Raw genomic sequence first — 6,318 nt, 5'->3', positions numbered from 1 at the left:
CATCCATGTTTGAAATGCATGTATTTTGAATTTTCACAGACAGGTTAATGATTGGTTCATAGGAAATTTTACAGATGTAACATATGAAGCTCAGCTCTACCAGGGAGAATTCATAGCACATATATATTAAAGTGGCTGAGACATTTTATGATGGCTCATTTTGAGAAAATAACAGAATTTCTGAGCACAGAAAACTGATGAAGTGAAGCACTTGATGCTATGCTTCATTGGTGGTTGTTAGTTAAGTCAGGGAAGAACGAGTTGAAAGAATTGTGAGATGCATGATAATTTTGCTGGGGGGGAGGTGCCAAAAAGAGGACTATTTGGTCAGAGGTGTTTAAAGGAGAAATTACTACTGTAATTTCTCAATAACCAGTTTTATGACCCTCTCATTTCATAAGATGACAAAAAGGCAGAGAGTGATGGTGTCCAGAAGAGAGTGATCAGAACAGCACATCAGAGAAACATGCTCTTGAAGACTACAGTAGCAAAAGTAAAATGAAAAGTAATAGATAAAGTACAACTATGTATTTAACAATTAATAATAATAGACAAAGGGTCTCATCAGCTGGAAACAACAGAAAAAAAAAAAAAGAAGTTTCCAGAGACATTACCTGTGAAAAGCCAAAAGGCATCCTGGAATATAACACAAGGTATTTCCAGTGGCAGTAGTCAAATATTCGTAACAGTGGAGGTGTTGTTCAAGCCTCATCTGAAATATTGTTCACATTAGTCCACATTTTAAATAAGTCTTTGTTCAAAATTGAATGACCAAAGAGAAGATTGCTGCATTGATAAGATCCTGGAAAAGAGAATGAAAAGTACCATGTGGTACAATAGACTGAAGTCTGCTAGGGTAGTTCTTTATAAGTAAAATAAATTCTAAAAATAGGAAAAATCTTATTTAATTGTAAAACCAAATCAGTGCAAGAATAAATAGATATAATCTAGCTCCAAGCAATTTTTTTCTGGATTTCAAAGGAAGCTATAACTATTAGAAACAAGAGCTTTCTCTTAAGAATAGAAATATGTAAAATAATTCCTGCAAGGTATTGATTTATTAATATATTTTCTCCCAAAATCAAAATCTGGAAACAACAGTTCTTTCTTTCCCCCTTTCCTCCCACCTCTTGCATCAGCAGATAGTAAACTTGGCAAGAACCACTTCACCAAGTAATAGTAATGACAGGACTGTATTATAAAAAAATGTTGACCTGTTACATTGAAAGTTTGGTATATGGTTACTTCCAAAAGAAAACATACCTTAGGATGTGGTAAAGTGTAGAAAGATCTTTTACAGTCAGAGTGAATACTTTAGTTTCTAGTTTTTGTGGTAAGGAATTGTTAGTTTATGGTAAGGAATTATTAGTATGTAGTGTATGACTTACTGCCCAGTCCTGCTGGTTTAACTCAGACCTATCATAACTCCTTTTCAAACAAGTCAATTCTTTTACATTAATTGTGCATTTGAGTAAGGAATGAAAAATTGAATCCCCATTTACTACATTGAAATAACATGAACAAACCATAGAGGGTATATGAGAGGACAAGGAATTTATATTTTGCATTGATTCAGTCTGTAACACAGCTGTTTTCCAGATTTAACCCCCATACTCCAAATTTTCCTACTACTTGATAAATCACTCAGAAAGGTTCAGGTTTATGAATATCTTTTGTTCAAATCCTCTTTCCGGATAGAGATAATAAAATGGACAATGTTCACATTCAGGCACAGAAATATTGATAGCCTGTTAGGAAATCTGAGTATTTCTGCAGTAAGCCAGTGTTGCTGCTTCTTGCCTCACTCTTGCCAGTTTTAACTACTATTGCCAGGATCAGAATTAGCAAATACATTCTCTAGTGCCTTGGTCTATACTGTCATCACAGGAAACAACTGAACTAAATTACAGAGGGTAAGACTTGAGACTTCACGCTTAGGGTCCCCAGGAGCTTAGTTTTCGTCCTTTGAAGTATTTGCCTTTCAAAAATCAAACTCAGTCATCATTAAAAAGGTTGAGTGTTTCTAATCCAGTGTTTTGGCCACAGATGGCAATGTGAAAAGCAGATAGAGCTGAACACATCAACTCCACACTCATCTAGCCATCTCACCACCGGGGTAGCCAAAATGACAACATGGCCCTGTGTTAGACAATGCCATCTTGACATCATATAATTATTAATTATCAATTAATTTGATTTGACTGTTTTAGCAATTTCTGATCATGTCATCACATAACAGGGATTGTGTTGTTTTGTTGTTTTGTAAGAGTTGGTTAATTCAGCAAAAAAGTAAAAAAATGCATCAGCCTACATATGCTGACAAGAGCCCAGTTCAGATTCACTTCTGAATCTCCACCTAAAATTGCAGCCTATCAGAAATCAAATTTTTCTTACACTGTCTTCTATATACTAACATACATCTTTAATCTTAGAGACTGTAGTGATAGGACAAGGGGTAACGGGTTAAAACTTAAACAGGGGAAGTTTAGATTGGATATAAGAAGGAAATTCTTTTCTGTTAGGGTGGTGAGGCACTGAAATGGGTTGCCCAGGGAGGTTGTGAATGCTCCATCCCTGGCAGTGTTCAAGACCAGGTTGAATGAGGCCTTGGGTGATATGGTTTAGCGTAAGGTGTCCCTGCCCACGGCAGGGGGGTTGGAACTAGATGATCTTAAGGTCCTTTCCAACCCTAACTATTCTATGATTCTATGATCTTTTTGATAATTGAGCCAGCACCTTAATATATAAGAATCTAGAGTCTGTAATATTTCTGTGTTCCAACTTTTTTTCATATAAGCAGTTGGATAGGGTACCATAACTTTCAGTTGCAGCACATTAGATGGTGTCAACACAGTAGCTGTTACTGCCTTCACCTGAATGTTACCTATTTCTGAAGGATTCAGAACTGAGACAACTGGGTACCAGTTTTTCATCAGTAGAACTAGGCAAGCTTTTGATCTCATTATGATCTCCAGAAGCTGCTCCTAAAAGTACACTGGATGTGAAAACTGCCCAGAAATATACTTCTCTGCTTTTGAAGTGACATGGTTAGCTCCTTAGCTTCAACTTGTTCTGCGAAAGCCTTCTGCATGGTGGAGACAATGGGCAAGGACAAGCTAATGTGCAGAAGATGGTCAGGAGAAAGATGTAACATCATCTCTATTCCTCAGCCTGCAGTTCTCACAGAGCCAATGTGTTTGGATGAATGACCTTGGCTTCTTACAGAAACTGCCAGCTGGGGAATAGAAGCTATATGCTTCGCAAGAACTTGGAAAATAACCATCCTCTCTGAGGGAAAGGGTTTGATGATCAAAAATGCTTTCTATGAATTTAGCACTGTTATCAGGATGCTAAGCAGATACCATAGTCATATAAAACTAGAGGGTGTGTTTAGTGCCTAATATCCCCCAAAGAAAAAAAAAGTCCTGAATTAAAAATAATCCTTAATCACTCTCAGATACCTACAGGTCCAGGTAGAATGCACCATTTGTTTAATATGAACATGAAATTCTTCTATCAAGTGCTTAGTCACCCATAATCCTGAACATATCAGTCTACGTCATAACTGGTACACACTAACCAGAATGTTCATCTGGAAAAAATATATGCCACCAATTACCCATTACATGCTGACATTTTCCTTTCTTCATTTGCACTTTCAATTGAAAACAATTAACCAGCTAAACTATTAATAATGTTGGCCCAATACTGTGTATCTTACTGGCTGCACAAAGGCTGTGAGAACATTTGGCCTTTTCTCTGAACCACCTGACCCACCAATCACTTCCTGCTACCGTAAAATGCCTCTGTTCTGGAATTACGAGCTGAAGTCAGATCCTGTGCCTCCACAGTCAGCAGGCAGAGCAGAGCCCTTCTCCATGGGGTGGAAAGACGGGATATGTAATAATTCTTACACAGCTCCCCTTACAACAAGCTGACAGTTTGTGCAAGCCTAGGAACTATCCCTTCAATGAATCCTACCTTTTATTCTTCTCACAGTTTAATGGACAGCTGATATTGATACTGTAAATTTACATTCAAATTAAAATATGTGTAAACAGAGTTCTGGTTTGTGACTCTTCTTTTTTTTCTTGTGAATATGCATTTAAAAGACTAACAGAAGCAAAAATTTCACCTTCTCCTAAACAACTCAATGTCTCCATTTCTCTGCCTGATGAGATGAAAAACTACACTAATCCATGATGGATGCTAGTATCATTGCTCAGTGCATTTCTGGAAGACGCTCAAAGTGACAAGCACAGCAAGAGAACTTACACAGAACATGAAAATCTAGCTAGATGAAAATCTAGCCCAGAAAATAAACAGAGCTTTGGACTCAAGCAGCTAACATGAAAGGGTTGTTTGAAGAGGTTTACCTACAACAGTATTTTGGGCATTAGCTTGGCAATCTCTTCCTAGTGACAGGACATTCTGATAATAACTTTGAACAGAGTGGTCAGGGGCATCTGAACAATGTTTAAGACAACTTTTTGGTCACATTACTTCATTGTACACCAATGATGATAACGTCCACCATCCAGTTATGTGTCTTTATAGCTCTTACGATAAAAAAACATAGTTCAAAGATACAGAACTCTTCCTGCAGGGGCAGAGAGAGACAAAAAGACATAGTAAAGGTGACAAGTAAGGAATCAGCAATGTCAGGACAGCAGCTCAAGCCCCATCTGAGCAGTCTGGGACCTACTCAGAATACGTGGAAATCTCTTTTCCCTGCCGTAAAGAGCGGTGAAAAGGGCGCACACATTTGTCAATAGGTAGTGCTGCACTCTATGTCAAAGTGGTGCTATAATTGGCATCCAGCAGCCTTCGCATAAGGCCACATGGTTGGAAGAAATTGCTAAATTATTTGACTTGTAAACCCAGCTTGAAATGCTAACTGCGGAGTATTTGTCTGAGTGATAAACTCTTTAAGGAGAAACCTTTGATCTCCAGTCAAGTAAAGACCCTTAAAAGTCCTGAAGTCCGGAGTAGCCAGCCCTAAAGACCTTTGTTTGCAGCCATCACTGGAAGAGGGGGAGGGAAAAAGCGTTTTGCACAGTGATTGCCCAAAAGTTTGGCTTTGCTTGTAAAGCTGGAAGGTGAAAGGCCGTGCTGCTCCCTTCCCTCCCCCCCAGCAAAAAAAAAAAAGGTTATCCAGCTTTACGGTATGAGGCAGACCTTAACTTTAAACTAATGACTGGGCTTAGCAAAGATTGCAATCTCAAAAAACAAAAACAAAACAAAACAATTTATAGACAGTTTTCTTGTTCAGGAACAAACATTTTAAAGGAAAAACTTGAAGTGGCCTGCAGTGTCCCTTAAGTACCTTGCAATAAATTATTGGTTTCTAGCACTGAAATGGGAGAGTTCAATCTGCATGCTGGTTCTGGTAGAAACACTTACTCACTTTATCACCAAGTTCAGATCAACAGGGCCAAAGCTTGCACGTGTGCTGTCATTCTTCAGCATCACTCAAACTAAAAGCAGCAGTGATGGGCTGCCACTACAGCCGCCTCAGCAGAGAGGACAGTTGAACCATACGTGAACTCTCTCCTACCACCGCACGGGCAATCTCTAGGGAAGACAGAGAGGGTTACTAACTTTTTCTACCTCCTGAGTTTATTCACAGATAATAATTTTCAAAATTCCTTCTGCAACAAGGAGCTACAGTTAAAATAAAAATAATAAAAAAAAAATCCACCAGGAATTAGTAATTCCCAAGTGTCACTCCTTCTACTTCCTCCTGTGTCCTTTCACCACCACCATCCCCTGGACAAAAGTTCACAGCTCACTAGCAATGTCTGTAAACCGCAGATCTTTTACTGCTAGCTTCAGCCTCTGCTGAGCTCCCAAATGGGATGGTGTTGCCTGATGGGGTCATCTGTCTACTTAAAACAGGACTGGGATCAAAAGTTCATTTTCATAGACTGTTAAAGGACAGTGATAGGCTAACAACTTCAGCCACTGCTGAGTTGGGCTGGATGTGACTTATAGGTGAATGACACCACATGCCAGCCACCCTGTTTCCTACAAGATTTGTTTCAAGTACCTTCCCTATACCACTCAGGGAATATGGAAACAGCCATCTTCCATACCAATCTAAAAGGTGTACCTGTAGGCAATCTCTGACACATTATCTTCCCCTTAGAGGTCACTAGTGATGCATTACAGCGTATTTACAGACATCCCACCAGCCACTTGGATTTGTTCAATGAATCAGTAACACTCAATTTCTGACCAGCAAAGTCTTACTCATCTTCCACATTTTGGTCACAAGGAAAACTCTGAGAGACTTACTGCTTGGAGAACATTAAATAT

Source organism: Pezoporus occidentalis, unplaced genomic scaffold (assembly GCF_034315485.1).
Source record: "Pezoporus occidentalis ecotype Australia unplaced genomic scaffold, CSIRO_AGI_Poc_V1 ctg210, whole genome shotgun sequence".
Taxonomy (NCBI): Eukaryota; Metazoa; Chordata; class Aves; order Psittaciformes; family Psittacidae; genus Pezoporus; species Pezoporus occidentalis.
Note: the sequence above shows the minus strand (reverse complement) of the source record.